Raw genomic sequence first — 12,460 nt, forward strand, 5'->3', positions numbered from 1 at the left:
TTGGGCGCCCAAGGCTCATTGATGTGCAAGGGCAATGAAGGCTATCCTGTCTGGTCCGAAGGTCTACTGTGGCACAAGTCACAGAAAATTTTAATTATGGTTAAGGGAGGAATGTGTATAGATTAGACATAGATAACAAAAAGATAAGATATAGATTTAACCACTGGAGTCTTATGGATTACTTTTATGCTGCCTTTATATGCATTTTGGAGCTTCAAAATTTTGGTCACCATTCACTTGCATTGCATGGACCTACAGAGCTAAAATCTCAAATCTTTGTGTTTAGCAGAAGAAAGTCACACACATCTGGGATGGCATGAGGGTGAGTAAATGAATAGAAAAACTTCATTTTTAGGTGAACTATCCCTTTAATTATTTGTCCAATGTGCATTTCTGGTAATAATATCTCTTTTGCACTTACTTTGTAATGCACATAAAATAAAAAATAACTTAAAGCAGATAATTTCCCCCTTCAATTTCAAAATTGATTTTATTAGTGAGACATTGCAACATAATGAAGTACAGATGATGGATAACCTTAAAAAAGCTGTCTACACAAGACCACAAGGATTTATAACATAAGTTGACGTATCACAATATGTTCTGTAGTTGTTGATGTTTTAATACAAGTAATAATCTTCACTAATCATTTTAAATGATTTGTTTATTATGCCTGCTTTCAAAACTGTCATTAAAAATAATTTTACTTGTTTAATAATGACATAATTATTTAATGTGATTACTGAAAATCAGCACCAAAGACTTTATTAACTGCTTACAAACTAATAGTAATAAAAAATATATCCACATACTGTACACATCAAATACTTTGTCCACTACAATGTTCATATACATTTTTAATTATGTCACTGAAATGATTGCAGTAGTAACAGCGCGCACTACAGGCTGGGGGCAGAGCTCAAAGCCCTCAGTTCCCCGGATGATGAGCTTCAGTGTGAATATGGCGCAGAGAGCTCGAGCAGCGCGCTCGTGAGGGTTTCTGTGACTGATACGCGCACTTAGCCAGCTTAAGCTAACTTTACACACAAGAAACTTTACGGACCCCATGAAGTTTATTTCTCATCGGACACACTTTACACTACAGGTAGGACTTCTTTAAAGCGATTTGTATTATAACCTAGTGCCGTTTGCGTGTTAGCGCAGGTTGTTTTGGTGGCACACTGTAGTTTCGGTGAGTTTGTTCGTCGTGCTCATTTTGCTAATTCTTCACAGCTAGCTGAGTAGCTTTATGCTACTGGTTGTCTTATCAAAAAATTAATTAAAGTCACTAAAGATACAAACTAGAAAGTGTTCTGTCTCATGACAGAGAGGGTGCTGTCATTAGAGTTTGTATTTATGCTTCTCAGCTTTGGAAAGAAGGGAATGATTTATAATTGGTGAGTTTTCAAGTATTGCCACCAAACCAGCTAGTTTACACTCAGACTCCAATCAAGAGAGGGATTTGTAAGGGACAAGTCAATGGTTCACAAAAAGTGGTACAAACTTACAGTATAGCAGTGTCAGAAGGCCCCTAAAACTGATTGAAAGTTTGACCGAACTGCTCATGTCTTACTGCTTGAGTTAATAAAGTAGACATGAGTAAAAAATACACGATCGTGATGCACCAAATAGCGAGCGATTTTTAACGGGACATCGAAGTTAGGATGCTGTCCCTGTCACTACAGTAACTTATTTTTTTATACATATGTTATATAAAATGTAACGTTAGTACTGTCATAGAACAGTGTGCCTTTGACATAGAAATGTCAGGTTTTTTTAGTCATTTTATGTCTGGTATCGGTTGTTGAGTGGCCAGTGAATGGTGGCACCTGTAATATCAGTACTGGTTAATTAAGTATGTGTCTTTTTAATTAGAGTGGTTCACTGTTTACATCATTTTGCAATCATAAAAGAATAGCTTCCTGTTTAAAGTAATTCTGTTGAACCATTTATAAAATATCCAGAATAGGTCACTAAGTTTGACCATAATTGTAAAAGATGGATTACTTAGCAGATATATCTTTTTTGGTTTGTTTATCTACACAGTGCAGGTTTAAGTTTGTGTGTAACATAAAATATAGTAATTCTGATGATTAACTACTAGAAAGATTGATATAGTATTTTCCATTGTGTGCAAGTTAACTAAAAGATGGGTGTTGTCATTTAGCATCTCTCATGCCCTTGCCCTACCTTACTCCTTGCTGACTGTAATTTCACTGTCTTTGTGCATGTACCCCTTTCAGCAGTGTTTGCCATCTCAGGATATGCTTTGAGGAGGTGTGATGGGAGATTCAGACAGGGGTGCAGTCTGTACCGGGCACTCCAAACATTCCTTAAATGCTTCAGTGCTGGACAGGGTCACTCATAACGTGCAATCTCCCATGCTACTGCTTGCTTTAGCCCAGCATTAAACGTTGTCTTTCAGATCAAGTTCTGATTATTCTGGCATTTGTTTGAATAATCGGACTGGGGGAAAATATATAGAAGTTATACTTCTGAATAGTTTTCAATAGCCTAAACCTTTTGGAGAGGCATGCATTAGAATTAGTTCCTAATACTTATCTCACTGTAGTCGAGCATTTTGGGTAAAAGCTGGATGCTTCCTGTTTAGCCTTTGTTGCACAGGAATATGCGTTTTAGTGATAAGAGTTCAGAGTTACGCTGATTGAAAACAAGTAAATCTGTAAATTGTTCTTAAATTGTGTGTTAAATTTGCTGTGTCTTTAGTCTTTTGGTAATAGTATTTTATTTTGGTTTGTAGTGGATGCTTCTTGTGCTCTATGGTCCTTTTTAAGTGGGTTGCCACTGAGTTATTGTTGGAGCTTGTTGTTGTTTAGTTGTGCATTACCTAATTTTACCCATCAGCTGCGAACTGATGTAATTGTTGAAGTTTCGTGCCTGTTTTGTGAGCCTTTATACTGAACACTGTACTGTTGTTTTTGGTGAGAGAAATGTGTAATCCGTTCCTTGAGAAGACCCTCTATCAGGCTTGGACCTGCAGTCAGTTGCTCATAAAGACCTTGTGTATGTAGCCCTTTCGCCACAAACAGTTACTGCCTATAGTGTTGCACAATGAATGAAATGAATAACAGATAATTGTTGTTGGCCAACCATCAAAGTGCTGTTGTTTTTGTTGCATTATTGATGCGTTACCTGGAATTTTCAAAAGGAGACTCAATGTTTTTTTCTCTAAAGAATGGGCTGAAACATAAAAAGATCCATGTCTATTTAGTGTGAAAACTGTAACCTTCTCTGAGACCGGCAGTTATCTGGTTAAATTGCACCTTTAAGCTTGTTTGGTTTGGAATTCATGCAAAAAAATATATATATTTGTGGAGTGGTCGACGAATGAGAAATTTGATAACTGATACTGTAACTAGACAGCTGGATGGTCAATATATGAAATAAAATAATAAAATGTAACCCTTTAAGCTCTGGTCTTTTTAAAGATTTCCTGTTTCAGTGGCATACCCAAAATTAATGGCTTATAACTCAGGGGGAAAAAACAAAACAAAAAAACAAGCCGGGTTAAATGTTCGGTATCATTTTAAAGAAAACTTTTCAATTTTTTTAAAGATATAAATTGTGATAAATTCTTAGACACTCAGCCTAAGAAACTGCTAAAAATCACACACAAAAAAAACTTGAGCCAAAAATGAGCTTTTGTTAGATTTGACATTATCTCGGGGTGTAAATAAGCTAGCTCAGAAAAGCTTTTGTTTTGTTCCCAATCATGTCACCTGTTACTGAGTAAAATTGTGTGTTGATATGACAAAGCAATCAAAAGGTAGAGCATCACAAAAATAATTTATCTTATTGTCCAAAATGTCTAAAAGTGTCCAAAATGCTCTCCAAACAACTAAAACATAACAATTGTACACAAGAACTAATTACACATGCAAAGACAACAATGACTAATATATATATATATATATATATATATAGGATATTAAAATTAATAAATGTCTATTTTTCCAGCCTGTTGTATTAGTATTTATCACCCCTCATTTATTTTAGATACAGTTCCTATATATTATTATTTACACAGGGCAAAAATACTATTTATTAAATCTACTTTTATTACGTATCCTATTTTAATGTCTGGAAAACCAGACTTTTAAATATTACATTTTATAAATGCAACGACTGGAATTGTTCGGTTGAAGGGGGTACCAAACTGTGAATCCTGAACAAAACAGTTTGGTGAATACATGTTTACACATTAGCTTCCACTCAGCTGACAATGAAAGTAGCTACGTGGTTAGCTATAAGCTCGTTGTCACGGAGAGTAAAAGATGGACTTTATTTACTTTCCAGCATTGTGTCTCACCAACTAGGTAACAGCGAAGCATGAAATCAACACTCACCAGACACAATCCACCACTGCACTGTTGTCTGCTGAGCTACAAAAAAATGTTCTGATGTTTACCTTTCAAAAAAACTATAGCTGGCTAACAGCAAACAGATGTGATAAACATGAGTGACATGGTTGTCAGGGACAGGGTTAACGTTATATTAGTTATATAAAATGATGGGGTAATTTTTTATTAACTTTCCAGTATGTATTTCATAAACTAGTTAGCAATTTAAGGAGAAGCGATCACTCAAATCCACACCGTTTAACTCTGCCCTGTCTGCAGAACCACCGTCAGTTCAGCTCTGTAAACAGAGTCAGAGCGCGCTCTGCTGGACAAACTACGCTATGACACCAATTCTAAAGCATTGTTTTCTGCATTATATGTTCTGAAAGAAAGTTTTCATATCTGCGCATATCGGTAAAATATACGCCGATACCGATATATCGGTCGGGCACTAGTCTGTGTGATGTACTTGCCGTCATCTCCTGGTGGCCATATGTAATTAGAGTGAACGATGCTCTCTGCCCATATTTGGATGACTTTCACCTCTGATTTACAGCGATCTGAATGCTAATACGATTGGTTTAGTGTTTCTTGACGCTGGTACTTACTACATAATTTCCGGTGAAGTCTGATCAACTTAATTTTTATGGGGCTAAATTGAAATATTCTGTCAGTGTGACTAAGTTCTCCTTTACATTCATTAAGCTCCTACTGATTAAAAAAACAGTCATTGCTTTGGATTTATGATGGCAAACAAATCAATGGTATTTTCCTTCAATCGGAGAGCATTACAAGAAAACAGATTTTACACAGAAGGAAAACTGATAGCTTGAGCCTTAATAATTAAGAATGTACCACAGTTCTTCCATAATAGCCATAGTTTTATAATGAAATTTGTAATAAGACTATGGTCACCATAGGTAAAACCATGCATGGCTCCTCACTACCACGGTTAGTAACTATGGGATAAGTGACTTGAATTAATTTGGAGGTGGGGACATTGGTTCAAGTCCCCCAGGCACTGCAGGCCACCCCTGATTGAGCTGGGACATACCTGTGAGTATTAAGGTGGGTGCATACCAGGCCGTGGTGGATTCGGGTTGCAGCCAAACTTCCATCCATCAATGCCTGGTTCAAGACGAGGCTTTGGGTGTCAGTCACAAGGTGAAGGTAAGGTGTGTGCATGGAGATATCCATGATTATCCGGTAGTGACCGTAACGATTCAATTCTGGGGGCAAAAGCATAGTGTCGAGGCGAATACTCACTGATGAAGGCACTACTTGTGTACCACCCACAAATGGATGGCTTGGTTGAATGGTTTAATAAAACCCTGAAAAACATGATTCGTCATGCACGAAGATGCTCGGAATTGGGATAAGTGACTTGAACCCCTGTTATTCGTGGTTCGAGAGGTCCCGCAAGCCTCCACAGGATTCTCCCCATTTTTATTATTGTATGGGTGTAAGCCTCGCGGTGTCTTAGACGTCGTGAGGGAAAATTGGGAGGAGGGACCTTCAAACAGCAAAAACTAAATTCTATATGTTCTTGACCTGAGAGCAAAACTCCATACATTGGGACAGCTTTCACAGGAGAATTTGTTATAGGCAAGGGCCTTTTGAGGCAACACGGCGAGAACGGATGGGGCGGAGCACGGCAAATTTACCACCTCAACCACTTAAAACCATGGAGGAAGGCAGTCCCTGTGTCATTGCCAAATAAACAATATTTTAATGATTTTTCTGTCTTTTCTGACAAACTGGTTCAGTCTTGGCATTTCAATAAACAAACAACGGCACTGTAAAAACTAGGTTGGTCTGATTAGGAAACCTTTTAATGGTAGAGTTTCTAGTTCCAAGGTCAAGCTGTATTTGCAGTGCTCTATTGGTCTTGTTAAAACAAACATGTTTCTGCCATGCTAGCTCTATCCTACAAGTAAAAAAGTATAAATCCTCGCCTGTTACATTATTTCCCAAACGGTTTGGGACATTGAGGAGGCCTAAATAAAGTCAGTATCTCTGCTTATTAAAACACAAGCTGCAGAGACAGTCTTCTGGCCAGGGACCATCTCTGCACTGTTGACAACAGGGATGTCTTTCTCACTGTTCACCAGTGCATAAAGGTATGCGGTTGGAATGCCAGACAGTTGTTTCACTGTTCAAGTTTAACTACTTTACACTTTTAATGTCAGCCACAAAGCCTGATTGATTGGGTTTTTTTCAGCACGTTCAACACTTTTGTGAACATTTCAAATGTCAGCACAAACCTTTTGCTGATGCCACTGATGCTTATAGCACAGGAAGGAAGTGACCACGGAAAGGTGATTCATTTACATTTATTGTATTAACAAACACTTATCTAAAGTGACTTAAAAATGTGGAATGTAACCACACAAGCGATTCATCCTAAGGGGTGAAATTGTTTTAGTCAGTTGTGGTATTGAGTATTGCAAATAGGGCTGGACAATATTACAATATATATCGTAGTGACGATATAAAGTGTCAAGCAATAGAGATTTTGCCATATTGTGTATATTGTGATATGTACATTTCCATATGCACGGCGTGGGCTTATCTGTCAGTGGGCAGGGCTTCGCGTGAGTCTGAGAGAATTGAAGAAACATGGGTTTTTCCAACATTGAAAAATTTTCTGTGACTGCCCAAGAAATTCAATGACATTCAAAAGCGCTAAATATGCTTCTCATCTGACACGCGCATCTGTATTTCACATGAATGTGGTGCGTGCTATCTCCGGAGCTCGCAAGTATGCGCAGCTCCAGCAGGCTTCCTGATATTTGTGCTCAACAGACAGGAGAGCGCACAGCCGGATCACTCGTGCTACTCAATAATTTTTGACCCAGTAAAAACCCCAATGGAGAAAGAAAACTGCACAGAACGTGAGGACTACCAAACAAGTCATGAAAATCATAGGAGCGCATTATTAAAACAGGTGTGACATCTGTGGTGTGGGTTAACAAAAGCCGACAGAGCAGAAAGATGTAATCTGCAAACTGTTTTGCATGATGACGATTATCACTTGTAATAAAAGCAATCTGTTTTACCACCTCAAAATGAAGCATATAAAATAAAGTTGTCCTTAAAGAAATTTCACAGGTTCAATTTAACTTGAGCTTTATCAACAGCATTTGTGGTATAATATTTATTACCACAAAAAAATAAAAAAATCCATATTATCCCTCAATTATTTAAAATAAAAAGAAGTAAAAATCAGTGAATTGGTCCAGTCCGTAATCATTAAAATAAACATTGTTTCAAAAGTATAGCAACAAGATGTAAACATTCTACGTGTTAACAACATTTTAGCTTGATAAAATTGCTTACCATGTCATTTTAAATATATATCCAATACTATAACTTTGCTATGATGATGTAACACCGGTAAACCCTTTTAAGCAATTTTATCCCATTTAGCCTATATGGCTAAGTAATCGTGTGTGTGTGGTGGAATCCAGCTGTATCACAGATTTCTGCTAGATCACCTGCTCATATTACTCATGTATGACCCTCACCTGTTCTAAAGACACCCTCTCACAGGTGCAAGTTGACAGCCTCTTTTTGACTTTTCTTGTCTAGCCTGTAGTCTTACTCTATACTAGGGCTGTCAACAGGGCTAACAAACTAAATTTGAATTGTTTACTGAAATATCCAAAATTGTAAATATATTTCAATTTTAAAGACATTATTTCAGGTAGGGGGAAAATCTGCAAGACGTCTGATTTTAAATCAGCATGGTCTCTTACGGCCACAAAAGGGCACAACAAATCAGTATAAAACAGTCAGCACCATGTTATAGCAATTGTTTATTGCAAAGGACATGTCTGGCTGTTAAAAAAAGTGTGTAAAAATTATAGTCCAAAAGATTTAGCCAGTTCATGTTCTTATTCACAAACCTTAAGTAAAAAAGTAAAACAAGTAAAGAAATGCTTCAATAGGTGCTGCTATGTTAACTGCACAGTAATCTTTACCAGTGCCATAGTACTATTTATTTATTTATTTTCTACCACGGACTAAACAAAGCAAAGATTTTAGCACGTAACCCGATGGTCAGTGAAAGTAAGAGAAGCTCTTAACCAGCACATTATTTCTTATAAGACAGTATACATATTTGTATACATATTTGAATGTATAGAAGACATTGTTCCATTCCTATTGCTCTTGGTGAGTGAAATATCATTTATAAACACATTTACTTTTCAAGCATACCACAGAGAACAAAGTGTGATTTAAAACTCACACATTAAGCATTTAAAGGTGATATAATGGTGGCAATCTAGTATATTACATACTAGAAAATAATCAAGTTATTGCATCGATGCGGCCATGACTCCTATTTGTTTTTGCATCTGGCACCTAATAGTTTGGACACCCCTGCACTAGACGGGTGTCTTTGACTGTTGCATTGTGTCTTGCTGTTTTTTCTGCGTCTCGTGCAGGAACGATGCATTTTTTTTTTTTTTTTTTTTTTTTTAGACGCTGTCAATTTCAAAGGAAATTTAGCCTTTAAAATGCATCTCGTGACACCTGCTTTTTGTTTTATTTGTTGTACTGTGTCTGTTTTAGCCCAAGAATTATATTGGTCTGTAAGTCATTGTCAGTGCTTGGCACACATCCAAAATTTGAATGCACATCATAGCGTTCGAATGTGGAAATTCTGTGAATTTTCAATTTTGATTTGACAGACTTACTATATACTTGGTTGAATTCCTTTCATTGACTGCCAGTGTAAAAGCTGCCAGATCAGTCCCACCCAGATGAGGAGTGATTTAGAAGCGAGCGAGTTACTGACATCACAGTGTTGATCTGTCACCATTGTGCCCTTGAGGAAGGCCGTCAGTGCCAGGTTGCTCCAGGGTGCATCTTGACAGCTGCTGCACAGTAAGTTGCTACAGCATTCATGACATAATTTGCTCATCACAGTCTCTGAGTGTGGAATTATTTGCATTGTTGTCAAAATGTCAAATGTGAATTATCACATATCACGTGTTTTAAACTGTAATGTTTCCCCAGCACTTGGGATGGGCTTTTGGGACATTTTAGTGAGGGCTGATCTTTGGCTACTGCATCACATCTTGGTACTTTTAGCATGTCATGCCATGTGTGTTGTGCTTTTAAGTTGTCAAGTTAAAAATAGTTGATCTTTTAAAAACCAGTACTTTGTTCCATTCTGTCTAGCTGTTTGAAAGGGAGAATGCCTCCTGTGTTTGAATGCCCTCTAATCTCTTGTAAGTGTTGAGCACTTTTTGTTGCCCTAAACCATCAACCTATACAGTGTTGATGCACATTGCTGTCTGTCAGAGCTCAAAGTAGAGCTGGAAATTTTAATTGTGGCCTTATTTGGTGCTATTGCGTAAAAGTTGTCTGGATTTTGATCGGTGTGGGGAAAAAAATGCAATTATTTTGTTTTCATGCTCAATCATTGCTGTTAGTACTTGGGAATGAAGGGTCGATTGAAATATCTAATCACCATGATAGTAAAAAATTTGTAACTATTTGCTATCTGAAAAAATTAACATGGATAATTTACGATTTTTTATTTTTTTTTTTTTGGGGGGGGGGTTAAAGGTCCTGTAAGCCAATATTTGTCATTCTGGAATTTCAACAAGCTGGGCCGTTTAATTAGCCCCTTTTCCCAAAAACCCACACTCCAAAGATACTGTAAAGACTGACGTAGAAGACCGTCATCCCACAGTTGTCAAACACAACAAAAGCAAATTAGCGCCCTCAACTGACAACTGTTATGAAACACTTGGCATAAAAATGTCATTAAGCCTCAATATTTCGCTGCAACAATAACACTATGAGAATGCGCAAAATGATTGACAGGCAAAAAGCTTTAGAGACCGCAGCCCAGGGGACACATTTTTATTTGCCTTTTACAGAGTCTTGAGCTGTCACAGAGACTGGTGAGATATCCCAGGACACTTATTTTATTAACATCTTTCAGGGAGTGTGACTTTTTTTTGTATACCTTTCCATGAAAAAAAATCGCTTAAAGCATCTCTAAATCCGCCGTGGCCGGATTTTTACAGTCAGATTATAAACATGAGCACTCCGAAGAGGTTTCAGTGCTAAGTAGATAAGTTAATCATCAGTAGTAAATCATAATTTCATGTTAATGCCAACCATATGTGAAATGCTGCATGAGTTTTTGCTTTTGCTTGGCCGATTGCTTGCTTCAGTAGACAGGGGAAGACAAAGGAAAGCACAATGTCAAATCTGTTACAAAATAATCAGCATGGTGGCATGTTAATTTTGTTATAAAGTTCAGCACTATTTTACATTGAGTGGAAAGTTTTAAACCTAACCCTAATTTTAAAAACTATCAGTCGATTAATTGTTGATCGGCCTGTTTTCCAACCTTAGTTATTGTATCTGCAAAACCCGCTATCGATCAACCCCTACTTAGGAACTCATTCCCATCCCTGCCCAGCAAAGCACATGCAGTCTTTTACCCCCAGGGAACGTATAATATGTGTTTCAGGAAACTGCTTTGAATATTTTCCAGTTCTACAGCTTTTGTTTGGGATCACTATGATATAAGCTGACTGTCCTCAGTGCTGTGCTCACTTTAAACCTGTAACTGACACATAGCCTTTTTCATTACCCTCAGTCGGTGTTGGAAATCAATTCACATTAGCACTTCATAAAATGCCCGAGTACTTTAAATTCACTCTGGTTCCAAGACTCCCGAGGCTGACCTCATGCCCCAGCTGACATCTTCACTAATGATCAGATAACACTTAAAATGCTCCCGCACTTTTGAGAAATGCGTCTTGCTACTGTAATCCCAGGAAGCAGCTGAGTTTTCCCAGGCTTTAGTCAAGCAGGTGTAGGAGGGGGTTTCGGCCTACACATATCAGAGTCCAGTGTTTGGCTTCTAGGAGTGTCTCTGTTACCCACAGAGAGAGAATGGGCAGGGCCAACAGCGAGACGGTGAGGTACGGGAAAGCTGGACAGCTTTGTACTGTATAAAGAGAGGTGAAGTGAGAGAGCTTTCATTTTCACTTGAACAGCTGACTGTATGTATCTACCATGTTTTGTAAATGAATGGGGCTAAGTGTTAATTGAACTCAAGTTTTCAATGAATAATAGGGTATTTTTGTGAATTTGATAATGACAGCTGAGGTTTAAAACCAGCATATTGTTGATGGGCGCCATGCGAGGGTCGGATGTGTGAACTGCGAACTCTGCGCACTTTGCTAGTTTTAATAATATTTGTGTTAAACTGGTGAGATTCGATACACCCTGTTACTTAATTGTTTTGGGAAGACAATATGACAGAGAATTAAAAATCCTCGGGCTCTGGAGATATTAAAAGACACTTACGCGCTCGGGCTGATTCCCCTCAGCGACAGGCCGGAAGCCCCGGACTCAATTCGGATGGTGAATTGAAAGAAATCCGGCGTGAATAGATGAATGTGTTGGCAATGCTGACGAAGGTGGTTGCAGACTTGGAGGATTTTGCTGTAATATGTCGATCGATCACTTCCATGGAGGTGAAATTCACTGAGATGGTTACAGGAGTTGCGGACGTTAAGAAACGGATTGATTATCTGGAGTCATCGGAGAGGGAATTAGCTGCTAATCCGCTAGCGACCAAGGTGGATTTGGAACGCGTCTGGGGAAAAACTGGAGGATTTGGAGAATTGTAATCGACGAAACAAGGCCGAGATATGGTGAAATTCCTAGACGTGCTCTTTCCGAGTCTGCTCGACATAACAGGCCATAAGCTGAATCGAGCGAGCTCGGAGGTCCACTGAGGGAGACGGGCCCCGATAAGTTCTTGCCAAATTTCTGAGATCATCAGATAAAGATCTTATGTTACGCGAGGCGAGGAGTAAAGGAAGGCTTTCTTGGAAGAACCACAGCATTTTCTTGTTCCCAGACATTGCAAATTCAACGAGAAAAAGTGATCGATTCAAGGAATGCAAGAAACTCTTACATCAACTGAAGGTCGCTTTTGCTCTGATGTTTCCGGACAAACTGAGAATAGATACTAAGGATGGCCGCAAAATATTTACATGCCCACAGCAAGCGATGTCCTTCATAAAGACAATCGAGTGAGTAAGCCATTTGTTGAT

At 38.3% G+C, this 12,460-nt stretch overlaps 1 protein-coding gene across 1 annotated transcript in view; it reads left to right on the plus strand.

Annotated features, from left to right (window-relative positions):
* Positions 1–951: 951 nt before the first annotated feature.
* Positions 952–12,460, plus strand: part of pak4 (p21 protein (Cdc42/Rac)-activated kinase 4) — a 37,352-nt gene continuing 25,843 nt past the window's right edge. Inside the window, exon 1 of the mRNA XM_051666165.1 lies at positions 952–1,105. The gene's annotated coding sequence lies outside the window, so the exon portion shown is untranslated. The remainder of the gene's footprint in view (positions 1,106–12,460) is intronic.

This window comes from Myxocyprinus asiaticus, chromosome 31, assembly GCF_019703515.2.
Source record: "Myxocyprinus asiaticus isolate MX2 ecotype Aquarium Trade chromosome 31, UBuf_Myxa_2, whole genome shotgun sequence".
Taxonomy (NCBI): Eukaryota; Metazoa; Chordata; class Actinopteri; order Cypriniformes; family Catostomidae; genus Myxocyprinus; species Myxocyprinus asiaticus.